Source organism: Peromyscus maniculatus, chromosome 1 (genome assembly GCF_049852395.1).
Source record: "Peromyscus maniculatus bairdii isolate BWxNUB_F1_BW_parent chromosome 1, HU_Pman_BW_mat_3.1, whole genome shotgun sequence".
In the NCBI taxonomy this organism is placed as follows: Eukaryota; Metazoa; Chordata; class Mammalia; order Rodentia; family Cricetidae; genus Peromyscus; species Peromyscus maniculatus.
Genome location: NC_134852.1, coordinates 174,893,113 through 174,920,504, shown reverse-complemented (window position 1 = coordinate 174,920,504; position 27,392 = coordinate 174,893,113). Strand labels below are relative to the sequence as shown.

Genomic DNA, 27,392 nt, shown 5'->3' with positions numbered 1-27,392 from the left:
TCTCTGTGTAGCTTTGGTGCCTGTCCTGGATCTCACTCTGTAGACCAGGTTGGCCTTGAACTCATAGAGATCCGCCTGGCTCTGTCTCCCAAGTACTGGGATTTAAAGCATGTGCCACCACCACCCAGCGAGAGCTATTTAAGGACTATCACTTCCTCTCTGGTCTGAAAAACAAACAAACAAACAAACAAACAAACAAACAAACAAACAAAACAAACCTGAAAGCTTAATCCCAAACCATAAACAATGGAATAAACAGCCAAGTTGAATATCTAACTGCTTTAATTTTTTTTTTTCTATTTTATTTTTTAAGAAAACGATTTTCAATGAAAAATCTGTTTTGAAGGCGGGCAATAGACTCAGTGGGTAAAGGAGCCTATAGCCAAGCCTGATGACTTAAGTTCCATCCCTGGGTACCACATGGTGGAAGAAGAGAAGTAACTTTTGTAAGTTGTCCCCTGACCTCTGCACATGCACCATGACACACCCATGTATACTTCCTGCAGGAAATAAATAAGTAATGTAAAAAAAAAAAAACCCTAAAAAAAAATCCATTTTGAAAAGACAAGAAGACAAAGAAGATTACTCTATTCATGTGGTGGTTTGAAAGAAAATGGCCCCCAAAGAAAGTGGCACTATTAGGTATGAATTTGTTGGAGTATGTGTGGCCTTGTTGGAGGAACTGTGTCACTGTGGAAGCAGGCTTTGAGGACTCCTTTGCTCAAGCTACACTGAGTTGCACAAAGGCTGCGTCTGCTACCTGCAGATCAAGATAGAGAACTCTCAGTTCCTTCTCCAGCACCATGTCTGCCTGCATGCCATCTGTCATGATTATAACAAACTAAACCTCTGAAACTGTAGGCCAGCCTTAATTAAATGCTTTCCTTTGTAAGAGTTGCCATGGTCACGGTGTCTCTTCACAGCAACATAAACCCTAACTAAGATGATGAGTTTGACTGAAAGACTTGGAGTGCTGTGACCACAGTCCCAGCACCTGCTCTGAGGGCTAATTCTCGGAGAACTGCCCTTTGTTATTTTTCATAGCATAATAGTCTTCAAGATGAAGTAATTGAAGATGCCTCTCTTTGTATTGCTACCTCTTTCCAGATTTTTTCTTATTTAAAGGTTGTAGATTGTGGTATATGTAGGTGGAAGCCAGGGACATTTTCTATTGCCTGTAGGGGATGACAGTGTCCCATGCAGTCAAGAACAGAAGTTACAAAGGTAAGTGTAAATCAGGTCAGACTGAATTCTGTACAAAGGCACCATCACTAGTTTCTATCTCACTTCTCCTTTTGTGGCTGACTTTTTTCCCCAGTCCCTAACTCAGCTGCTAGAGACAATACTGACTTCTCATGACATGCAAAACAACAGCCATTAGAAATTGGCAGGATGCCTCGAGTCCTGCATCTGGGAATGAAAGGAGTTAGACTATTGATTTTCCCCAGAGGGTGGCACCTCCACAGGTCAGGGTGTCCATGATGATTTTTAGGGAATAAGAACAGAGCACTGAGTCAGACAGTAAGAAAATGACCTTTCAAGACTCATTCAATCCTTCCTGACTTCGTCAGGAAGATACTGTCAGTTTGAGGATCATGCTTGCTTAACTCATCCCTCACTAACCCCCTTTCCAGTAAAGTTGAGACAGGCTTAAGCATCTGCCAAGACTTTCATAATAGTGTGGTGTTTTCCTTTTGTTTCTTTTATGGTTATCTTCTATTTACATCAAATCATAGTCATTTTCAACTTATGGCCACAATATAATTTTTTTAAGTAAATTGAGTTTTAAAAAGTGATTCAGTTGAAAAATTACAAGGAACAGAACAGAGGTTACAAAACAGAGAATATGGCTGATTAAATGTTGAGAAATACTAAATTAGATGATGTCCAAACTTCATCTGTTCCTAACATTGTATTGCTCCATGATTCCAAGAAAAGTCATGAGGTCCTTAAGCCTGTACCACCTGGGTACCAGTAACACAGCCTTTAACTCTTTAAGGCCATCCTGGCAGGTAGTCACTGGCTATTAGCATAATTTTAGCTTTGAGCTGTTCATAATTTATTCCAATTTAATGACTTAGAAAGCAGGATTTCCCAAACCTAGGCATATTGTGGGTGTGTTGAGGGGTGTACTGGGGTGGGGGAAGAGGGAAGAGAATCCAATTCTTTTTAACATCTCACTGCTATGTTCTTGCTAGTCTACATATAAATTTTCATTTATTTGCTATTTTTTGGAAAGAGCTTCAACATTCCAACCTTGGTAGTTCATTGTTTTATTTTAGGAATTCCTATCAGGATAGTTGCATCCTCACCTCCCTAGGGAAGGCTGAAGATATATGAGTCTGTTGTTCGAGCCACTAAGTTAAGGTTATGACATAACAGGGTTATGATATGATTGCTTCAACAGCCCAGATATCCCCCCTTTCCCTGTATCCATGCTTCTTTGCCAAGTGACTGTGGAGTTCTCGTTGCATGTGTGGAATCTGTTTCCTTGCCCTTTGATTCTGAATTTGGTCATGACTGTGAATGGGATATTTGTCAATGCAACCCACGTGGAACGAACTGCAAGACAGCCTTTGTGGGTCTCTGTTCCTACTCTTCTACCACAGCCATCACCATGGCAGCCATGCTTATGCTGGCCAGTCGGAGGCCAAGACATGTGCACATGGAGCCTCTGCTCCTACATGCATCTGTTGTCTGAGTCGATGCTGTTAGGGATCAGCTGAGAGTCGATCTCCTGGCAGCCGGGGCAAGAATAACCATTTAGTCAGTGCACAGGCTTGTGAACTCAGTAAGTACTGTGGGTTAAAGCTATGGAGTTTGGGATGGTTTGCCCTCTAACACAACTGAGTCTACAGATATTTTCCCCTACTCATTGTGGGAAGTCCTTTGTTTACTTTTTTTCCTCTGATGAAAAGAAATTGAATTCTCTCCCCTCTTCCCCCACCCAGAACACCTCCAATATACCCACAACATACCTAGGTTTGGGACATCGTGCTTTCTAAATTATTAGAATTGTGAATGGATTTCTGAATAGCTCAAAGCTAAAACTGTGCAAATAGGTGACTATAAACCAGGATGGCCCTAAAGAGTTAAAGACTGTGTCACTGGTACCCAGGTGGGGCAGGCTTAAGAACTTTCCACCTCCAATTCAGGTCATAACTGACTGGAACACATCCTATCGCTGCCCAGTGACCAGTGGCTAGTCGGACTTTGTCCTCAGAAGTTAATTTCCAGTGCAGAGATTTTAGCTAGATAATGGCAGACACTTAATTGAAAAGACAGGTAGAAGCAGGCCATATTGGTCTCGAAAGAGTGACGCAAGATATCTAAATAAAGGAGGGGAGGAGGGAAGGGATGAAAGAGAGAGAGCCAGGGAGGATAAGACATATGACATGGACAGAGGCTGGAAAGTAGAGAGAAAAGCAGATGGCGGAGGCCATGTCTTCAGGTGCTGATTCTCCCAAATCACTTCCAGTTTCATTATCAACCCACTTCATGCTGCATATCCTGTCTCCAAACGCCTCTGTGGTTTCCTCTATAGTCAATCTTCCTTTAACTTAGTTTGAGTGGTTTTGTTTTCTTGTAACAAGTGTTTTTCTTTGTGTCTTTAGTCATAGAGAGAAATAGTTTCTCAACTAGTAGTTCATCAGAGCAGGAACATTTTCAGAACACTTCCCCTCCGGATAGTAGGGGTAGCAACAAGATGGGAGAAGGGTTCTTCAGCGGTTAGAAAAATGTAAATAAGTATTGCATAAGTCACAGTTCTACTGAGGGCCTACCTCAGCATCGCACTCACGCACGCACGCACGCACGCACGCACAGGATCGAATGAGCCTCTTCAAACCATAACAATAAAAATACAGAGATCACATATAACAGTTAATGTTAATTGTAAACTTGATTGGATTGAGAAATGCCTACAAAATTAGTAAAGCCCATATTTGGGGATATCTCTTGAGAGTGCACTTAGAACGTAGAGATTCTGACTTAATTAGTGTATGGATCACTTGATCGTTCATGATATGATGAGAGTAAGGTAGGAGGTGGGGACTTGGGTGGCAGAGTAGGTCCCTGGGGATGCATCCTTCAGGGCTATCTCCTGCTCTGGCTCCTTACAGTATTCCTCCTCTGGTTCCCACCCTTCATGAGGTGAGCAGCTTCTTTATTTACCACATATCCCTGTAACCATGATGCCCTGCCCAAAAGTGTGGGGCCAATGACAGGGCGGGGGTGGTGGTGGTGTGGTGGTGGGGCAGTGATCTTAATAAAACTGCATACCAAGATAACTTCTTCTGTTAAGGTGTTTTTTTTTTAGGTTCCCCCCCCCCACAATCACACAAGAGTAACAAGTATAAATAAGTAAAAATCTCCCTTTTGCTTCTCTGGATTTGTGTGTTGCTGTCACCTCTACGGGAACGTCTTCAATTTCTAATCATCCTTCCTCCACTTCCAAAGTACTAGGGTTACAAGTGTGGTCTACAACACACATTTATATTCCATTGTAATTTTTTTTTATATGAGACAGAGACTTTCTATGTAGCCCTGCCTGGCCTGGAACATGCTATGTAGACCAGGATGGCATCAAATTCCTCAAGTTATCACTTGACTTCAGAGCTCTGAGGGCAGGAGATAATGTTGCTCCTATTATGGGTGCAAGAGAGAAACATGTGTGTTGCTTTTTCTTTTCGTAAATTGGAATTGCATGCTTTTTCAGAAACCCGTACATCTCCAGTGAGTCCGTGGTCACCGAGATATCTGAAGAGGGATGAGCTGGAACCATCTTCAAGATGGACTGTCCTATAATAAAGAAACTAGTAATAGAACATCAGGGCTGCTTGTGCCTGGAGGGATCAGTGCAGCGAGCCGGATGGCACATCTTTGCCTGGATGCACGTTAGGGGACATAAGGCTGTAACAGCACCACAGACATGATCCATGGCTCCCATTGACTCTGATCAGACTGCGCTTGAGGGGTATCACATTCATGGAAGCCATCTAACATTCAGTTCATGCACATAAGCAAACTTGAGTTCCTGCTGACATTATTTACACGTGCCCTGGTAAGTGACAATTTGGGAAAGCCATTCGTCCTCATGGCTCCGGCATAGTTCTCGTCCTCTGGCATACTCCCCTCTCCATGTCCCTTGCTGTACTCAAGATGCCAAGCTCAATCTTGTCTCCTCATCCCTGTTCCTTCTTACGACTATAGCCGTTCGCCCTGCCACTGGTGATCCTTCAGCTGTACAGAATCCACATAGTATGCGGTCCACGTTCTGCTTGGAAGCTAACAGCTGTCAGCAAGCCCAGATGCCAGTGCCCAGCACTTGCTGTGGTGCTGGGACTAGACATTCAAACGTAGGCTGAATAGCAACACCACTATGGTTATAATGAAATAGGTGACAAGAAACCTTTATACACTGGTCTAACACTGATGTATGTCGTTAAAATAAGCATTTTAATCTCCATGAGTTTATCTGTTAAAATAATGAGCCCAGATGTCCATGAAGTGGGAAAAAAGGGAAGTGGAGGCAGGGTCTTTTGCTCTCTATCCCAGCTTATTTCTTCACAACAATCACCCCATCCTCCATTCTCTGATTTGATAGCTATCTGCCACTGGTCTATCTCATTAAATCATTTCTTGAAATTACTGCCCTCGTTGGGCACCAGATGGAGTGTTTTTCTAATTATTTTTTTAACAATAAAAACTCAGGAGACAGATATTAGAGTAAGAACCTGAATGATCAGAGAAGCAGTGGATAAGCGACCAGTAACCTCCTCTCCCTCCCTCCTCGCCCCCCCTCTGATTCCTTCATACAAAAGGACTGAGACCCTCTCTAAGCCCCACCCTACTACTTCCTGTGTCTATCTATGCTCAGTCCTCCAAAACCTCTATGGTTAATTTTGGTCAGCTGGTAGCTAGCTCTGCCCACTGATTCAAAACAAACTCTATTGTCAGGTTTGGGAGCAACAAAGTGTGATCAAAATATCACACAATGAGGTGCTATCTTGGGCAGGTTCAGGTGGGGCTCTCAGTCAGCCATTGTCAGCTGTGTATGTTCAGGTCCACTCACTGGTCAGAGCTTCAGTTTCCCCATCTTTAGGCCCGTGATAATGATACTAGCAATGACATTATTAATAATGATGTTGATACATGCCTAGCTTCCTTGGCCGTTCATCTAACAAGCATTTGTAGAGCACCTGTATGAGGCAGGCTGGAGATACACCAATGAATAAAGCACTAAGGATCTCCTTTGTTCCATCATCTGCACTGGGGAGGCAATGGTTGTGCCGAGGGGCAGAGGTCATGGGAATCTATGAAAAAGAAGCAAGAGCTGAATGAATGAGCAAACTGAGTTGTGTGCAGAGAGATGATTGGCACTGGAGCAGGAAGGCTCCGGAGTGTGTCCAGGTGGCCAAGAGACCACACTGGGAGAGCATGATGGGAACAGACTGGTCTCAGATGGGGTTGTTGGCCGAGAGGTGCTAAGAAAAGGCTGGTTCACGCAGCAGGCATTGCTTAGCAAAGGCTCTGAGGTGGAAGCCTGCCTGCTGTGTGCTGTGAGATCAGGAAGGTCCCTGTGCCCGAAGCCACGCTGGGAGAGCAGCTGGAGAAGAGGGAAGGGTGAGGGCAGAGAGCATCACGTGGGGCCTCTGGAGAGACCTCAGAGAAACAGGTTCTGAGGTGGCAGGCGTGGGGCACAACATTCTGTGTTGTAATCCTGGGTTTAATGCAAGTAACCGACTAATTTTCCTTTCTCCCTCATGCTTCTGCCTGATGGTTTTGTAGCCCTAGGTCAGCCATCTTTTCAGGATTTTTTTTTTTTTTCTGGTAGTTTGCTATGCCCTTAATGAAATAGGGGGCACCTTGGCACTCAGCAGGGAGCACTGATGGCAGTCATGTTTTGGTACCTTATACTCTGAAAATATCACTCATAAAGAGGAAGGCTCGTGACAGGTGGCAGCCGGGCATGGTGGCACACGCCTGTGACCCCAGCACTTGGTAGAAGGGTTTCAAGTTCAAGGGCAGCCTAGGGAAGAAGACACTGAGTTTGAAGGCAGCCTGGGTCACAAAGCCAGACACTGTCTCAAAACAAAACCGAAATCTCAAAAGCAGAGGATAGGAGCGGGGCTCGCCAGCTGTCTCTCAGTCCCACCCACGCAGATCACCCCAGCTTTTGGTCAAACAGCAGTCCGCCGAAAGAATGTTGATTTCTAATCGGATTTGAGCAGAAGTAACTTTTAAAGATAGACGAACACCTCCCAGCACGGAGAGAGAATAGGGTTCTCATTGATGGCAGCAGGGCCCGAGCCTAGCTTTTCTCTTTGTAGCTGTACGCCACCCGCCACCCCACCGTGGTGCGGCTCAGCACACACTGTTCAGTGCGCCTGCTGTGCCGAAGAACAATAAACCCAGGCTCAGGCAAACCCTCTCACTCCTTAAGTGCCTTAACCTTTGCTGAAGCAGGAAGACCAGGCATGAATCTGGAGCCAGCAGGGGGGCTGAAAATTCTCTAGATGGTTTGACTCATCATATGATAACAGGAGAAGACTTAAATTCCTATTTGACTTCTTCATGGAGATAGGAATGCTTTAATTTAAGAGATGAAGAGTGGAAGAGATGGTTTACAGAAATTGTATGTTAATAACGTTAATACATTCAACTCGGTTGATGACGTTCCTTAAGAACACTGGACGAGGAGATAGCTTGTAAAAATACCCCAGCTTGTACAGCCGTGGCATGTATGCGAGCGCTGATCTGTGTTTGTTCTTTAGAACCCTGGCCGCTGACACAGTTTTAACAAGCTAATGTTGGTGGAGCTCCCCTCTGAACAATAGTGGACAAACAGTGTTTCCTTTGGCCAAGTTGGTCTGAATAGAGCTGTGGGAAAAATCCTCAAACTGAACCACAAGCAGTGTAAAAATTGGCCGCTTTCTAGGTTCTGCACAGAAAGGAAACAAGTTGGCCTTTTTGGGGCTGCTGTCCCTTGCCTCTTCCCAAGACAAAGGCTGTTTGCTGCATTCTCATAGAACGGGACGCGGGGAGTGGAGACTTGTACAACTGTTCAGAAAAAAGGAGGGTGGTGAGTGCTCAGGTTCTGTGTTGTTTTCTCAGGGATTGTACAAACACACGCAATACCAGCAAACGGAGCAGAGACTGGAGAGAGAAACACAAGGGGAGGAGAGCTGAAAGAAGTCAAGTTCACTGACAGGAGGTAGGGGGACCCCATGCATGCCTGATTGCAGTTAGAACTCCATCTAAGATGGAATTCCCTGTAAGGTGACAGAAAACCAATGGCCAGTGAAGTCAGCATACAGACTGTCTGGGCTATGATGGGATGTGCTAACTTGCACAGGTATGAGGCCGATGGACAAATTGCTTTCCATAACTTTTCAAGGAGCAGAGTTGAGACAGGTCTGACAAAACATGTTTCAGATTCACCAGTAGAAAGGCCCTTGTGGAGATCTAGCAGACATTTGTATTTACAGCCATCCTGCAGATTCTGGGCCCAGCAGGTTCGAGGACAGGCACTTTCCCATCTGTTCCCTCATTTGATCCGCACAGCAACTGACACAGTTCTATAAAGCTATCAAGGCCAGATAAGGAAGATAAATCAGACTAAATCTAGCAAGGGACGTTTTAGAAGTTCTTACCCATTCACTTAATTAAAAAAAAAAAAGTTGGGCTTACCCAATACTAATTAAGCACTTGTTCTATCCCAAGAATTGTTTTGCATGTTTTATAAATTTCAACTAAAAAAATGAGAGAAAATACAAGAGGTACGCATCTTTTATTATGCCTGTTTTAGAGATGAATAAACTGAGGCAAAATAGCTAAGTAACTTCTCCAATGATACACAGCTAAAAGGCCTGAATCCAGACCTAAGTTTCTATCATCTTTAAAACAAAACAAGCCAGGCGGTGGTGACGAATGCCTTTAATCCCAGCACTTGGGAGGCAGAGGCAGGTGGATCTCTGTGAGTTCGAGGCCAGCCTGGGCTATAAGAGTGAGTTCCAGGAAGGGTGCAAAGCTACACAGAGAAATCCTGTCTCAAAAAACAAAAACCAACCAACAAACAAAAAAACCAAACCAAACCAAAAAACCAAAAAACAAAAAAACAAAGCAAAAACCAAAAAAAACATTACTAGACCAAACAAACACTACTACCACAACAGAGTCTCAGTCTGTATCTCAGGCTGGTCATCATTTTAATATTTTAGCTACCATACCATGTTACTTCTAATAGTGAGGATTTTTTCTTTTTTAAATGATGAGGTTTTACTATGTAGCCCTGGCTAACTTGAAACTCATTATGAGGCCTTGAACTCACAAAGATCTACCTGCCTTTGTCTCCTGATTAAGGGTACGCACCACAATGCCTGGCCATTGTGAGGATCTTGAGGGTCACTTAAGGGAGGGTTGACTGATGTGCTAATGTCTGCGCTCCGGATTTTCTTGTGCTTCATCCTGATGTCGGACCAGTGACCATTTGTAAACTTTTAGGGTAAGTCCGGCCATAAGAATTTTTGGCTCCCATGTTTACTTTCAAACTATATCTATGTAGACAGTACACTTGACAACTGGAAGTTGGCCACAAGTTCTCTAATGAAAGAACTCAAAATGCCAAGTTTTCAGTTTCCTTTTTTGTTCAGCAATTCCTTGAGAAATGGAGCTGGCTGACACGGGCATACTCTACAAGTGCAGATTTTGACGTGTTTATATTGTGTTAGATAAGGCCACCTAGTCCACAGACTTGAAGACTCTAAGACCACTTTAGGTGTTTCACTGAGATCTGTCTCTGATCCATGGGAACAGAGACCTCTTGATTTCACTGGATGGTGCAGGTGGGTGCAAGGGTAACCATTCTGCCTGGGCATAGCTATTTGGGGACGCCTTGACTGACAGCTTCCCTCAGCAGGTTGGGTTTGCAGTAGGAACTCAGTGGAGAAGAGGTTAAGGACCAGCTACAACAAGGCTTATATAAGCAATGAACAAAGCACAAATCTTGTTTTGCTATCTGTCATTTCATGTTAGTAGGTGATTGAAGGGACTGGTTCTGTCGATGGTTGTCATGGATATGCACTGCTCCAACTGCTCCCGGATTATAATAGAACCAGTGATGCTGAGTTTAGGAATGTCAAACAAAGGGATCTGACTTTATCAAACAGTGGAATTCTATGTATCAGCATCTGAGACTAATCAAGATGCTCACAGTCATGTCTATGACTTCCGAATTCAAGAGATGGATTTGCTGTAGAGATGCTTCTACTGATGGCAGGTATATAAGATCAAATGCACAGAGCAGTGCCAATAAGATCTTCATTGCTGTACTCTTTCACTTAATTAATTTATATATAGACCATATATAAAATTATACACACATACACAGCCAGCCTTATTTACGTTTGTCTTCTCCTGCCTCCATGAACTGATTCAGAATACTGACCTGTGAGCAAGGAACATGGAACATAATTTGTTCTATTTTGAGATTTAAAGAAACGCACTGCAGAATCTTTCTGTTCTTGTGTGCATTTGGTGGTCTGAACCACTTTTGGCTCAAAATTGGAGCTACTTTGGATTCTAGGACTCTGTGTTTGTGTGTCTCTTCTCGCTATGCAGTCTGTAGCTAGGCTAATTTCAGATGTGTGCATGTCAGAATAATAGAGCCACACTTAAAAAATTCTATAACCCAGCATTTTGGCTCACTTAGACTTACCTGACAGAATCAGTAAATTAGTTTTAGGTCACATTATTAAGTGACATTTTAAAATGTACATTCTCGGGAGGGCAACATTCAGCTACTTTTTCCTCTCATGGTGAGCGAGCATCTTGGTGTAAATCAAGTCAATTGGATGTCATGTTATGATATGACCCCTACACAAAGCAGAACCAACCATAGAATATCCACCGGCTGACTGGAAAACCATTCAAGAATAGGGAAGAGACAGAAAATTTCCAATGCAATCCCCACGTTCAAGTACCCCCAGGATAGGAGCACTGGCATAACTTTTATAGGCTTTCATTCAGTGTTCACAGCCTCTTTCTTTTTAGTCCATTTTCTTTTACCCCTCTCATGAATTTCCTTGCTCCCCTTTGATGACCTTATGAGATAAACTTCCCATTCCACCAGAATATTATCAGCCACTTTGAGCTGCTGAGTAAATGTGTCTCCCTTCTGTGATCCCCACCAGACTGAAAGCATGGTAGGAAAAGCCTCTCCTCTCCAGACTGTCCATTCACAGGGACAACGTGTCTCAGTTTGAATCCTGCCACAACTCTAAACACATAAGAGACAGAGAACACGAGTCCAGGCCCTGGGACCCATCAGCATGCCTCCAAACCTCAGCATTGCCATCATAAGCTGTCCTGTGGCAGAACACATATGCTCCCTTGGACTGTTTCATAATCAGAGCTGCGTGTAAAGCTTTAAGTAGAATCTCTAGCACAGAGAGTGAGTACTCAATAAACACTGGCCTCTTTTATGAGAGAATCTGGAGCTGGAGATCTCAGCACAGACATCAACCCAGCTCTGTCCTTGAAATAGCGGTGTACCTTACTTAAATTCCTAGTTAGGCAAATATGAACCATTGGAATTTTCTGACACAGGCCACTATTGACCCACAAAATTGGCCACTTACCCATTTTCTCTGCTTCAACAAATACAGTAATATTCTCTGTGCTTCTGCTTCTTAACTCATTAAAAATAGGTTCAATAATACGATATCATAGGCTCCTCATGGGTAGTAAATGAAGTATTAGCATTCATAAGTGTGGGGGAACAGTGCTTGCTTGGTATATAGAGAATGCTATTGTGGCTGGTGAGCTGGCCCAGTGGGTAGAGGTACTTGCTGCCACACCTGATGAGCTCCAGTCCTGGCATCCACATGGTAGAAGCAGAGAATCAACTCACAAAAGTTTTTCTCGACTTCCATATGTGCACCATGACATGTACATGCTTGCACACGCAAGGGTGCACACACATACATACACACACCCTTTAATCATATGTAGTGTGTGTATTTCTGGAAATTGATTTAGGGACTCCTGTATGCTAGGCAAATACTCTGTTGCTGAGTTTTTATATATATTCTTAGCTCTGGAAAGTAATATTGTTATTACTATTAGTAATAGCATTTGCTATTGTTATTTTTGTTACCCTTAGATATAATTACTGCTCGACTCACACTTTTTTTTTTTAATCAAGAAGTGCTCTTGACTATTGAGCCATCTTTCCAGCCTTGTGGTTCTGGCTTTTTGAGCTAGGATCTCATCTAGTTGAGATTGGCTTCAAACTCACTTTGTAGCTAAATATGACTCTGAACTCCTGATGTCCTGCACCTATCTCTTGAGTACTGGGATTACAGGCTTGTGCCACCGTATCTGGCTTCCTAATAGTGACATTTATTTCTTTATTGGGCACAGGCTAGGCAAGGACTCCATCCTTGAGATGCATCCTTAACCCTTTACCAATGATGTCATCTTTAGTCACATTGCATCACTTAACAAAATATAATTTTCATAGCAGAATTCTCATATGCTAACTTAACCAAGAACCTACCTGGAGATTATAAGTAACTAGATTCCTAAAATAGCATCATTCTGGACACCAAAAAAAACTTGTTTAGTTGTTTTTAACCTCATCAGACTTGACAACTTTTTCATACTAACTAGTTTCTAGGTCTCCTTTACTCTGTATGATATAGTTTACCTGTGTACATAGCCATGGAAAAATCAATATAATGTCTTTTCATATAAAAGAACAAAAGGAACAAAGTAACACACATCTGAACTTATAAACGCTTGGGCATAAGTATTCTAGATGCTGCTATGAGGCAGTTGTGTTTGATTATAGAGAGGATTTCCAGGAATGGGACAGACACAAATGTAGATGGATGTAAGCTCCAAATACAGTGACTGCTTTGTCACGAGAAAGCTGATTTTCCAAGATGGTGAACCACCCTAGAGAAAGTTCCACAGCAAAAAAATGCCACTGCCCTTGATATTCATGGTGGTTTCATGACTGGAGAAATACGTGACTTATTAAGAACATGCAAAATTGTATTAATGTATTTAAATGTAAGGTGGAGTTAGGTTCAGATAATTATAACCAGGTTTTTCATCCACATGATTATTTTCTGGGATATTAAAAATCTGTAGACAGAGAACAAGGCTTGATTGTTAGATCTTATCCCCTCTAAGGACTGGCAAGAAAAAAAAGTCAAGATTTTTAAGACAAAATCTCCAAAATGCAGAGGTGATGTTACCTCAGTCAAGGCCACCAAGAGCAAAGTCGAGTTCAGTCACTTCATTTTACAGGGAAGTACTAGGTTAGGTTCACATGACCTGCTCATTAGGACAAAGCTGAACTAGAAGTCAAGTTTGCCAGCTACTAATCTACAGGATTGTTGGATCATCAAACATACTGGGAACCTTTGGATCAGTGCTATAGTGGAGGTCAAATCATACAAATTATAACACACACACACACACACACACAAACACACACACACGACACCATCATTATCATCCTCCTCAATGTCCATATCAACTTCATTCTTACACAGGACCATTTTTAGGTTTTATACTGAACAGAGAAGTGAGTTCAAACCTTTATGCTGCCTAAAAGGCTCACACAACCTAGTCCTTGTCTGCCTCTTTAGTTTCACTTGGTGTCATTACCTCCTTACCCATCATGCTCCCACCTTGTTGGTCTGTTATCAGGCTCCCAGCGGGACTCACTCTCTTTCCAGCCTCAAAACCTTTGCACAAGTAACTTTACCTCCCTAGGTTCTTCTGACAGTCTTCTGTGCATTTTGCATAGCTTGGCTTAGAAGCAAGCCACTTCCTCAGAGGGCTTTTCCTTGAGACTCTACTGTGTCCTTTTAGAGGTTTTCATAGCATTCTATCTTTCTTAATCACAGACTTACAGGGCTCAAGCTTATGTGGTTTTTTTTTTTTTCATCTTACTTATATGGATGTGTGGTGGTATTGTGTTCCCCAAAATATTGTGCACCCTAATAAACTTATCTGGGGTCACAGACAGAACAGCCACTAGATACAAAGGCTAGAAAACGGTGACACTCACACCTTTAATCCTAGCATTCCAGAGGCAGAAATCCATGTGTTCAAGGATACAGCCAAACATGGTGACTCACATCTTTAATCCCAAAAAGCGAGCCTTTAATCCCAGGGAGTGGTGGTAGAAAGCAGAAAGGTATATAAGACGTGAGGACCAGAAACTTGAAGCATTTGGCTGGTTAAGTTTTTAGGCTTCTAGCAGCAGTTCAGCTGAGATCCATTTGGATATGAGGACTCAGAGGCTTCCAGCCTGAGGAAATAGGATCAGCTGAGAAACTGGCAAGGTGAGGAAGCTGTGGCCTGTTCTATCTCTCTGATCTTCCAGTTCACCCCAATACCTGGCTCAGGTTTGATTTTATTAATAAGAACTTTTAAGATTCATGCTACATGGATGTTTTGCTGGCATGAATATCTGTGCACCACATGTGTGCTTGATGCTCACAGAGGCCAGAAGAGGATGTCAGATCTTCTGTAGCAGTTACGGACAGTTGTGAACCACCATGTAGGTGCTAGGAATCTAACCTAGATCTTCTGGAAGAGGAGCCCGTGTTCTTAATCACTGAGCCATCTCTCTAGCCCAAGCTTATGTTTTTATGCATGTGTTTCTAGGTTTATTATCTGATACCTCCACTAATCTGTGAGTCTGAGTGAGAGGAGGCGGCGGCAGCGGCTTAATCAGCTTCATGTATTACTAGCACACAGCACAGAACTGCTGGATCCAAGAATGGATGAGTAATTGGGTCAGCTGCCCAGAATGACCTTCAGACTGGCTGGAAAGCAGACACATGACAGAAACAGTCAGGACTTTTTTTTGTGATGAGAGCATCATAACGCATCAGTTCTAACTTGTCTTTGAGAGAGAAGCATGCTATTTGAATCAGCTTGTTTTGGCTTACTTGTTTTCCACTAAAGACACATGAGATAGGAGCACCTCACTGTTGGGATGAGGTGAGGCTCTCCCGTCTGTCTGGAGCTGGCATCCCTGCGGGAAGAAACTGGAAGAAACAGCAGCTTTTCGAAGTTTGGCTTCACAGGACTCAACCCTACAAGTACCCCCTTTATCCTTCCAATGTTAACACCGGTGTCTCATCCCTGTAGAGCTTAGTTTTGTGTCTTTTGTTTTGTCCTTTTCTCCAACTTTTGCCCTCAGATATCACTTTCATTAATCTGGCACACCTGTACACTACCAGCACAGTTACTATTGTTTTTTTTTTTTTTAATGCAACACACTTTGACATCATTAATAAAAAAAAATGGTAATATGCATGAACTCCTCGGTTTATGAGCTCATCATATTCGCTCTGCAAGGCATGCTCTCATACTTAGCAGTTTTGCTGTGAGGGAAACCTAAGGCAGACCCAAACACAGTTTCAATAATATGCTGAAGGTCATATCTGGTTTTATCATCGGTTGTCCCTGTCACACTAGAGAAAACTGTTTATAGCCTGGTTCTCTACCCACCCTGTGCCCCACCATGAATACGAACTGCTTAGGGTTAGGGTAAGCCTTCAAGAAGTAAACTTTGCTATAAAGCCTTCCCTAAGTGTGTTGCATGTAAAGTAGTATTTCCTACACCTCAGGGCACACTTTATACTTGCCTCATCCTAACAGTACTCATCTGTTGCTGTCCCCTATCCCCGTGGGCTGTTTCCTTTGCAAATACTGCATTCATGTTGGCATTACCAGGATATTCACTGTTTTGGTGGTTGATAATATTTTATATCCTCATAAAGGCAGCTGAGACTCTGCTAGGAAGACACAATATGTTTTTCCATGCTAGAGTGTCTAAGTCATCCATGATGAGGGCTTCTGAATGAATCTAAAGTGTCACTATTCTAGAACTACAGCCACCTTCAAGGAGGCCAAAGGATGACCCTTCATTGGACTTCATGACTGGGGAGGTCACTGGCTTCTGGAAGGTTCTCCATCCTCTTGGCAGTTGGCATTTTGACACTGTGGACTTTCAGAATGGCCAAAGGGGCCATTGCAATTTTTACATCTCCAGTGTTGAGCAGGGCATTTAGTAAGTGATTACTAAGCAAATGGATACATGATAGAACTCAGCACTGTAGAGAGGTTCAGGGCAAAGAGAAGAGATCTAGAATGAGATAGAAGCAGCCTTCTGCTAACATGTAGGAAGTAAGACTCAGACTCGGGAAGTAGGCCTGGGTTCCCGTTCAGCCTCTGCTGCATGCCTCAGCATATTCTTTACTCTTCTTTTTATCCATCAGCAGACTTGGACTAGGGAGTTGCGGTGTGTCATAAGCCTGCCCTGGTGTCAGCTACTGCATTAGGGACTCCACGGATGCTAATTGACTTTCCCTTTCCTTAGTCATGCAGAAGAAGCCCATGGAGCCCGTGACCCTGCCTTTATCACACACTTAATAGCGAACATGGGAATTTTGATATTTGGTACAATCTGCTTAAATATAACTGCTGTCCATTTGGCAAAAGGCAGTGGCACTTTTGATACTTGATAGGGTTTGTAATCTTCAATCTACTGAAAAGAATCCAGTCTTTTAGTGCTTGTCCTGCTTGGAAGAGGCGTCCCCTGCCCTGTATATTCAATTACTTACTGCATAATAGAACCGCATGTATCCTATATCGTTCTTTCTGTAGGTGAACATTATGTTCCTCAGGTGGTGTGAGAGACTTTGAAGGACCTGTCAGCCACCGGCCTTCCTGTGCAGCACTGTAACCATTCAGTTCACGGTGGCATTTACTTCTGAAGCCCTTGTTCAGAATATTAAAAAGGGCACGCGGCAGTCTTACTTCTCTGCTTCAAGAACTGTGCTTTTGTGAAGCTGAGCCCCGTGGGCTGCTCAGGCAAGTCACTGGCTCCTGTTTAAGAACTGTTTGGAATCTGGCTTGCTGGCATTGGTTAGCAACTGTAACAACTGAGCCCCATCAAGGTGGAATGATTCTCCTTCGTGTTTCATCCCAAGGGAAGCACTATGTTGATAGAACTGGGTAATTCCGGTAGGACTTCTGAGGTCATCTACCACCTTATCTACCAGAACATCACAGTGATTTCCCACCACCTGTGAAAACTGACTGAGGTCTCTCACAAAGTCGGGAAGAGAAGCATTAAGGTTGACTTTATCTAGCTCTATCAACTACTTGTGGATTCTGATGACAAGTTAGGGTTCCCAGGTTCTTCTCTCTCTCTCTCTCTCTCTCTCTCTCTCTCTCTCTCTCTCTCTCTCTCTCTCTCTCTCTCTCCCTGTCTTTGTTTTTTTTGAGACAGGGTTTCTCCATGCAGTTTTGGTGCTTGTCCTGGATCTCGCTCTGTAGACCAGGATGGCCTTGGAACCAGACAGAGAACCGCCTGGCTCTGGCTCCCTAGTGCTGGGATTAAAGGCGTGCACCACTGCTGCCTCGCTCTCATTCTTATATTGAAATGATATCTGGGTTAATTTTATCCAAATGGCTGCTGGAGATCAGGAGACAAGATCTACTGTGGTTTACCAAGAGCAGTTCCCCCTTTGGCTATCTAGACACCATCTCTGTGTGTTATTCTAACTCAGATGATTAGAGAGAGATGTTCCAAAATGTTGCAAGGGGGATGGTGACAGAGACCTAGAGCTCTCTAGTCCTAGCTTCAGTTTCTTAGTATTTGGGGCCTTTTTAGAATTTCCATTTAGGACTTTCTAGATGAGGAGGCAATTGCATTGTGGCCTTTCCCTTTAAGAAGCAATGATTGGGAGTTGAATTTTGGATGCTAGTAGACCAGATTTTCTCACCTGAGTACTGATTAACAGAGTAGATGGGGTGATTCTGTCTGGGGGACACTGGAGGATGATGATTAGCAGCTCTGGCCTACTTCTAGATCTAGCACCACCCTCTGACTTACAACAACCTCAAATACTCCTAGAGTGTAAACTGGTACTGGTACTATGGAAACCAGAGGTCCCTCAAAAACTGAGAAATAAAACTCTCATTAGATCAGATATATTACTCCTGTGCAGATACCCAAAGGTTGCTATATTCTGCTTCCTTGATACTTGCTCATCCATGTTCATAACAGCTCTATTCACAATGGCTAGGAAAGGCATAAGCTTAGATATCAATCACCTGATGGGTGGATAATGAAAATGTAGAGCACACACAATGGAATTTTATTCTGCTGTGAAGAAAAATGAAACTATGAAATTTGCAGGTAAATGGATAAACCTAGAAAAAAAGTATACCAGATGAAGAAACCCAGGCTCAAAAAGATAAATGCTACATGGTTTCGCCCAGATGTAGATCCCAACTCCAAACCTTAAATTTATGTTTAACTGGGCGTACTTGCAGAAGTAAGGGCATCAGAAAAGGGCCATTGGGGCAGGTGATACCTTAAGGGAGGGGAAGATATATGGCACAGGTGATATGAAGACAGGGGGAATGTAGGGAGTGGAAAGTTTAAGCAGGGATGGATGTAGGGGTATGGACAGATGAGAAGGAAGGAGGGAGGGAGAGTTAACTAAAACTAAGGGTACATGAAAAAGCCATTTGGAAATTTACTACTTTGCAAGTCAATTAAAAACAGAAGTGAAAAAAGAGAGCTAGGGAGATAGTCTGCATGCCTGAAAAAAAAAATGCTGTTCCTAGAAACCTGGGTCACTAAGCAAAATTCCTAGTGGCATGTGTGATATATCTCCTTATGAGTTGTTGGTCAGGGAGGTGAGAGAGGCCCTCAAAACAACGTAGGCTCTGATCACTCTTCCTTTTTGCCCACCAGAATTAGTTGAAAAGGCTCCATTGCTGAAGAAACCACACACTTTGGCTGCAGGGTACAGAGAAACCAAGCTTGAACTGAGCTGGCGGCTTCCTTCCTGCTAGCATTGATAGAGCTAAAGGCTTCTGGGGAAGACAAGGCATCAGTGGGCTTACCCAGCTGTCTGCAAATACCAACCTGCTAGGCAAAATGTGTCCACTGATGCTCCAGTGGTACAGCTGTTGTGAGGCTAACCAACCCCTTTCTGATGGGATCAAGGTCCATTCCATGAGGAAGAATTCATGCTTGATACTGTAAAGCCTGTCAAAAACCCACAGCTAAGGAGGTATTAGGTCCCAGAGGTGAACTCAATAATGTTGTTTAGCTAAATCATCATAGCACCATGCTGCCTTTTAAATATTTATGTTTATACCCATAGACAAATGCTACTCCAGAGACAAATGGTTACTTGAGGTGCTGAGAACAAGTGACAGTTGAATGTTTGATCCCAAATAGGACACTTATACTATCACCTTTAAGGTCAGGGAACAGCATGGAAGAGGGAGACAGAAAAAAAAAGTAATGAGAATTGAAAGATAAGGAGAGGACCTGTAAAATACAGTCATGCAACCAATGTAATCATGACTTCATGGCAGCCGAGGCTGTCTGTGATGGGCCTACCCAAGACTGGGCCTATGAACAGTCTATCATGGATGTGGGTGGAACATACAGGGCCATAGGCCTTGATGCTGAACTATTGGCTACTACTGATGAACATTGCCTTTAGCTGTATAATCACTGAACAGCCTACCAGGCTCTAGTGCATAGTTCCAAACTCAAGGTCACACAGACAAGCCTGGTAGTTGGTCACAGCAACAACAATAACAACCAAGTCATTAATTTGCAAAGAGGACTTGTCAGGAAAAACACAGGGAAATAATAGAGGTGGGGAGAGATAGGGGTCATAATCAGATTTCATACTATAAATGTATGAAATTGTCAAAGAACAAACTCAATGAAATTAAAAAAATAATAAAAACAAAATTTCTAAGCCAGATATCCCTTTGCTGGGGGGTGGGTGGGTGGGTAAGGGGCCACATTATCCATGGTTGAGGATCAATAAAATGGATTTGAACTTTGGGAGGCCATCATCATCATCATTATCATCATTTATTTGGCAGCGTTAGGGATGGAACCCATAACTTTGAACATACTAGAGAGTGTCCTATAACCCCAGATCCTGGGAGATTTTTCTGTGGTCACAAGAAAGCTTCTTTGGGTATATTTCAGCGTCTTGTGGCAGTCCTAAGACACTTTTAACCTGTGAGTTTCCTGTGGGGTACATGTCTGATGTACTTGTAGGTTGACAAAGGATGGACTAAGAATAAAAAAAAGCAAAAGGCGAGGGGGGAGGGAGAGGGAGAAGAGGGGCAGAAGAGGGAGGGCAAGGGATGGAGAGAGAGATACAGGCATGCATCCGGCTCTTCTTCCTCCCCTCTCCCTGTAGGGCCGGAAGAGAGAAGGTGGAATGCGGAAGGAGCAGGCATGCTGACCTGGCGATGGTGCTCTGTGGAGGAACTCGGGGCTAGGGCTTTGGAGCTGCAAGTCATCCTGATACTTCAAGCAGACGTTAGCAACGCACGGTCGGCAGCACAAAGGTGGGTTTTGGAGAAGGTGAGCTATCTGGCAAGGTGCTCGGGGAAATTGCCATGTAGGCCCAGCCCTTTCATCACCACCAAGCCTCGGCCCCGCTCCCTGCCACGCAGCCACACAGTTGCCTCATGCTGCCCTCTGCCTGCTCCAAGCCTGCTTCATCCAGGCTGAACCATCTGCTGCGACATTTCCTGTCTGGCTTCCAGCTCTCCTTCCCTGTCTGCTGATTTCAGCTATTTGGAGGGTTAAGATTAAACACGCAAGTACTTTACTAAAATAAAGAGAGAGAGGAGCCTGCAGGTCTGACCTGGGCAGGGGATTCTGGCTCTTCGAAGGGAAGCTTGCTAGTCCTCCGTCAGGGGAGTTTTGGAACCAAGAGCATTTGCCTGCCTTCTCTGGCTTCCCTGAAGTGAGCATGGGTAGTGTATTTTCTAGCCATGGTCCCCCCCTCCCCCCTCCCCCGGCCCCCATTCCTCTCTCACTTGGCTTTTGTAAGTTAGAGATCTCACTTCCAAAGAGGCTCTACACAAGATGAACTGTGAAAAGACCCAAATTTCTTAGCTTGGCATGTAGTGTGTTTCTTAGCAATCTGTCTTCCTAACCTCATCTCTGTTCATTCCCTCAAGTGCTAGTAGAAAAGATGGACACAGCCTCTGGCCCCAGCTCCTCCCCTAAAAACAGATAGTGCAGCAAGCGGCCACGTAAGAAACCAGACGAAAACAACACATCGAACCAGGGTAGGCTCAGGAGGCCTGGGAGTGCCTTGTGTGTGGAATTAGTCTGGGGATTAGTTCCTGGCTGGCAGAGTGTGGAGACCTCCTGTCTTTGCTCTTTCCAGCCCCATATGCTAACACCTGGCATGCTTTGTCATCTGTCTCTCACTTTGGACACGACAGTCTTCTCTTTAGAATGGTTTATCTGTCTGACAAACTCCTAGTACCATTCACAACCCTGCTTACCTCTTATTACCAGGCAAATGCCTCTGACCGCCCGTTGTTCTGCCTCTGCTTTGCTGTGGCTCCCTGAGCTCCTGCTAAATTAAAGTGTATTCCTCTTTCTTTTGAGTGAAGTCCTTATAAGTCACCTCTATGGCAATAAATCACACCAATTTGTGATGTTCTGCTGATACGCCAATCTTCTCCATTAAGTGTTCCTCAAAGGCAAAGAAGTAAAGTCCTTTTTTAACCCCAGCTTCTGGCAGAGAGCCTGACATGCGGAAGTGTTCAGTATCACTGAATGGATCCATTCAAACTGGGAATAGCAGGCGGTTCCCTGCATTCTTTCCTGTATTAGATGGTGAGACTGAATGTCCTCATAGAAGGACCCATAAAGCATATATGTCCAGTGTTACTACCACCCAGATCAAGAAATAGTTATCTACCAGAACTGAAGATGCCACTAAGACAAAGACTCAAAATTTTATATTTGACCAGAAACTACTGGTGTCTTCTAAACAGGACTCGTCTTGAACCAGGCACCAGATATTTTAGAGACCAAACACTTGGCCCAAAGGCAAGCAAGTTCCAGTTAAACATCCCTTGGCCAAGGTGGCCTAAAATCTAACTGTAGGGGACTTTATCTTCCCAAATCTCTGGCACCTTCCTTCCTTACACACTGCTTTCAGGCTTTTGTGGACTCTGTCACATTCTAGGACAATTAATGTAGGTGCTTGCTGGGAAGGTCTGCTAATTGTTAACCTGTGTGCAGCTCAGTCTATTTGTTGGATGCTGTTCATGCAGATCGGTTAAAAATCAAAATGGGTGTCCTTGGCTCCATTTTTGGAGGAGATCAACCATCTGCCTCACTGTGTTTGGTCAGAACACTGTGTGTTTGGAAAAGCTGTGGTTACAGGATGTACAGCAATTACCTCCAGTGTGGCACAGCTCGGAGCAGGGGGACTCTGCAGGGCCCATTCTCTCCTGCTGCTGAGCTCACACACACTCTCTCCCTTTCTCAGCGCTCTCGCAGTGAAGGCCCTCCGCTCTCACTTCCTATTTTTTCACCTCTTTACAGATGTCCAACAACTAATCTCTGTGTCTATATTAGAATGATGGCTTTGTCCTGGATATATTTCTGGAATCTGGCTGTAATTTTCTAAAGAACAGACTCAGCTAAGTTTCAGGTTGTTGTCAACCCCTGGATTCCCTTTCAGGATGTTTCTCCCCTTGACTCTTTACCCCAAGCATGCATGTGTTATGAGTCCATGATCATGCCTGCCAGTTTGCAGTTCCTTTCCATTGTCATGACTGACGTTCCAGGCACCCTGGTTTCTCTAGCTCCTTGGGCCTGTTCATGGAAACCTTCTTGTTTGTTTGATTATTTAAAGCAGTCGACAACACTGCTTTTCTCTGTGTCTTGCTTCGGGATGTTTAAGCACGCACTGGAGACTGAGTTGCTACTTTGTGCCAGACACAGCTTGAGCCACTGAAGCTACAACAGTGAACAGATAGACGTGGTTTTTGCTCCCAGGGAGTTGGCATACTAAAGGAAGCTTTTTGTTCTAGGGCTGAGCTGTCCGATATGGCACCCACTCATGATATACAGCTGCTCAAGTTCAAATCTCAATTAATTAAAATGAGACAAAATAGAAATTTTAGTCCTTCATTCACACTGGCCACATTTCAAGTACTCAGAAGCATGGGAGACCAGCAGTTATGGTACCAGATAGCACACTTCTATCACAGGAGTGTTCTAGAAGAATATTCTAGAACCACTGTTGTCCCTTGAATTTATAAAACACTTGTAGCCATACAGAGAAATGATTTAGGATGAAAAGGCTACAGATCATAATTCTTCACATGTAATTTTCCTTAGAAGCATAGTTTATGCACAGTATTCAGGAACCTGTACATTTATTTTTATTGCGAATACCCAGTTTTTAATTACAAGATGGCTAAACTAATGTGGTGGGATAAGATTTTGAGATATAGTTTGCTCACTGTTTCTGAGGGCTCTGCATTAACCAGAAATGGAAGGAAACTACTTGAAAGAAACCAGTGTCTGTACCAGACATGTTATTCCTTAAATTAGAGAGAATAAGCGTGTTCTTAGCACTTATACTGTACTGGGTATTTGCGATTTGGAGATGACTAAAAGTATAAGGGAGGATGCACCTAAGTTATTTTATATAAAGGACCAGAACATCTGTGGATTTGGGGAGCCACAGGACAAGGTGAAGTCCTGAAGCCAACTCCTCATGGACATTGATGATGACAAGCCATCACTTTCCCGTCCTGTCTTTTGAACGGGTGTTAGCTCTGTTCTCACAATTTCATGGACAGGAGAGTTATCATTGAGAACCCAGAGAGAGCCTGTGTATCTTTCTGACTATTCTCTTACAATTCCCCAAGACCTGGGAATGTTTGTAGAGGGGAACACAGAAAGAAAGATTTGGGGAGTGTATTCAAATGTCCTGGCTGAAGCAGGGCTACAGAAGAGAGAGAGAGAGAAATGGGAGTCTGCACACACATGTGAGTGAGGACGAGAGTGAATCCACCTGTGCTTTTTTGTGGGACCAGGCTGCATGATCCCGGGAGTTCTGTGACAAGTAGCAGAGTTTCTGGGAGAGGAAGTTTCTAGAATCTGGGACTGTGGAGAAACACTCTAACTTTGCAGGACTGGAAGAGTCACACTGACATTCAGCAGGAAGCTATATGGACTGATGAGTTAGCCCTGCATCCTGCCCCACCTATCCTAACCCATAGTCCACAGCCTCAGACAGTGATCTCCTCCCCATTTTTAAGAGCATAAATTCAAAGTAGAAATAAATGGAATTATAAGGTAAACATCAGCTTCCCTGTATTTGTGGTCTGGGAGCAAGATCCACTTCAGAAGTTGTGTGGTTTCCTCACACACACATGAACCCTGGTAACAACTGATGTCCTCCTTGCTGGGCCATTTTATTTGAAGCAGTAGGCTAACACATTCCTAGGAAGTAAGCACATCTAATGCCTTTGGAGACACCTTGAGTAGTGAGGAAACTGACTCCATGCTGGAGTTCAACTGGCCGCTGTAGGGAGGAAACCAATATACTTGCATGGCTTGTTGGCTTACCCAGGAGTCTAATCAGTCTGTGTGGCTGATCTGGCCTGCCTTCTGCTCTTGTAAATTAAGTTTTATTGACACATAGTCACACACACTGGTTTACTGATTGTCTTGGGCTACTTTGGGGGTTACAATGGTAACATGGCAAACTATAACAGAGACCATATTACCCTGAGACAACATCTTGTCATTTCTGGAAAAATTTTACTCACACCAGCCTGGCCTGGTTTACAAATTCCTTAGAGACAGGACTATGTCTGAATATTTCCCTATTTCCTCACAGGCCTTGTGGGTACAAATCAAGAAATTAAGAATGCAGAATAAAAGATCCTAAGACTGGAGTGGCTATTTCAGCTTCAAGTATGACTTCCTGAAGAGACTCCTGGGAACATCATGCCTTGCATTACAGCTACTGATCTCAACTATTAAAGAGGGTGCAGTCATGTTTCTGTCAGCCATGATGCAATGCCTTTTCTTTTCCTTTTGGGTCAGGGTCTTACTTTTTCCACAGCCTCCCCAGTTACTGGGATTTCAGGTCTGTGCCACCACGCACAGCTCTGTAATGCTGGAACTTATGTGTGACTTGACCTTCCAAAGTCATGTACTGGAGGCTTGGTATGCTGTATGGTGATGTTGAGATAGGGAAACCTTTAAGAGCTGGGGCCCACTGGAAAGTAGTTAGGTTCTGGAGACAATAATCCCTTTGGGCAGTCATGCGGAGTGGGTTCACTCTCTCAAGAGTGGAGATTGATAAAGCAGGGCCAGCCTGGTTCCTCACTGGTCTCTTGTTTCTCGTGATACCATGTGATTTCTTCCTCACACGTTCCCACCATTATGACAGCATCCATCATGAAGCCCTTACCAGAGCCCAGAAGATGCCAGTGTCAAGCTGCTATGTTCATGAAGCTGCAGAGCTGAGCACACAAGCCCTCCCTCCCTCCCTCCCTCCCTCCCTCCTTCCCTCCCTCCCTCCCTCCCCTTTTTCTTTGCTTTTCTCTCTCTCTTAGAGGGATTTTATTAAACTTGTGAGTCTCCAGTTTCAACCTTCAAGTGCTGGGATAATAGGTGTGCATCACCATGCCTAGATAAATCTCTTTTATTGTCAAGTCCCTAGCCTTGGGGATTTTGTTATACCAATACAAAGCTAAGAAGAGGGGAATGGGGGAGATGATTGTCACACTGTAAATGTGGGTGGCTGGATCAGCCATCTGCTGTATATGTAATCCAGGATGCTCATGGTTTCCCACCTTGCTGGAAAGGAGTCTCCAGTGTGAATAATTTGAGTTTTAGCTGAGGAGACTTAGAGTCTCAGGGCCTATCTCAGGCTGGCTTCTTCCAGCAGCATCACCCAGGAAAGCATTAAAATGAGTGTGATTTATTTACTAAAGAGAATACACACAGTGGAAGCAGAAAGGGGGGGGGGATAAAAGGCAAAAAAAAAAAAAAAAAAAGGTAAAGCCTGAGCCCACACCTGATCCCACTGGGATCTCCAGGGCATGGGTTGTACCTCATATTCAGGAAGGTATTATGCAGCTTAAGGATGGGAGTTTGGGGGTTCAACAAGAGTCAAAATAACTAAGCTTTTCCATTCCCCGCATCTAACAGGTAGAAGCAGGGCTCAGGATTCCCTGGGATACCCCAACCCTCAGGTCACCTTAGGTTCTCTGGGTAATGAAGAGACTGCAAGCATTCTGGGGTGGTTATCTGAATGTGGCAGGTGAGCCCAGAATTGGAGACTACGGAAACAGGGGGGGGTGCAAGACCTGGAAAAGGGGCTGAGAGGGAACCTGGACAGTGAACTAATGGTATCCACCACATTGCCAACTGGTTGCCTATGTTTATTAATGTGCTATGAGATTATACATCAAGTTAGCTCTGTCTCTGTCTCTGTCTCTGTCTCTGTCTCTGTCTCTGTCTCTCTGTCTGTGTGTGCGTGTGCGTGTGCGTGTGCGTGTGCGTGTGTGTGTGCGTGCATGCGCGTGTGTTTTGAGACAGCTCTCACTTTAGAGCTCAGGCGGCCTCAAACTCAAAGTCCTCCTGCCTCTGCCTCCTGAGTGCTGGAACTGCAGCCTTGCATCGCCATGCTTGGCTTCTCCTTGCCATTTCTGTAACGTGCACACTCCATTTTATGAAAGAAGAACCACCTTGTTTCCTCACCTTATTGTTTTCCCTTCAAAAATAAAATGATTTATCTGGGAATATAAAAATGTAGGCTTTTTGTTGTCGTCGGGAAAGTTTGCCCTGTTCACAATACTTATAAAATGGAAACAACCTATATGTCCTTCAACTGATGAATGGATAATGAGAATGGGGTGCATTTACACAATGGAATGCCATTCAGCTATACAGAAAAATGAAATTGTGAAGTTTACAGGTAAATAGATGGAACTGGAAAATACGATTCTGAGTGAGGTACCCCAGACCTTGAAAGGCAAAGGCTGCATGTTCTCTCTTATTTGTTTCTAGCTCAGAATCTTTAGATGTGAGTAGAAAACCTGGAGTAACTGTATAAGCCAGGAAGGTAAGAGGGACCATGGAGGGCTCTGTGGAGAGGAGGAGCTCTAGAGACAGGGAGAGCAGGACACAGGTGTTATAAAGAGGGAAATGGGAAATGTGGGGGTGCGGTGAACTGGGGAGGGGGAGGGAAGACAATATAGTCACAGAAGGAGGGAAAATGATAAGCAAATCAACAGCCTGTCAGATGTGATTTTTTTTTTTTTTGTCACATCTTTAGCGGGGCATAAATCTTACATGTTCTCTGTAGAAGGCATTCCCTTTGTCCTAAGTCGAGTCCTTTCATACTTCAAAGGATTCTTGGCCAAAACACACTCAGATTTGGGGTCCCAGGCTATGGTATGCCTAGAGATTCACTTGGAAAATCCAGAGACTCCTGGCATATTCTCTTTCATCTCTCCAG

At 43.9% G+C, this 27,392-nt stretch overlaps 1 protein-coding gene and 1 long non-coding RNA gene across 24 annotated transcripts in view; one reads left to right on the top strand and one right to left on the bottom strand.

Moving 5' to 3' along the window:
* Positions 1-27,392, bottom strand: part of Trpm3 (transient receptor potential cation channel subfamily M member 3) — an 848,188-nt gene that overhangs the window by 20,990 nt on the left and 799,806 nt on the right. The window lies entirely within an intron of this gene.
* Positions 1-27,392, top strand: part of LOC102914763 (uncharacterized) — a 119,935-nt gene that overhangs the window by 84,305 nt on the left and 8,238 nt on the right. For 4 of the 5 annotated variants that reach the window (XR_013047859.1, XR_013047858.1, XR_013047857.1 and 1 more), the window contains 3 exons: positions 20,286-20,436; positions 21,058-21,168; positions 24,759-24,929. This is a non-coding gene — a long non-coding RNA (uncharacterized LOC102914763). Of the gene's footprint in view, positions 1-20,285; positions 20,437-21,057; positions 21,169-24,758; positions 24,930-27,392 lie in introns of those variants that run through there. The other variant, XR_013047862.1, reaches the window with a different exon arrangement.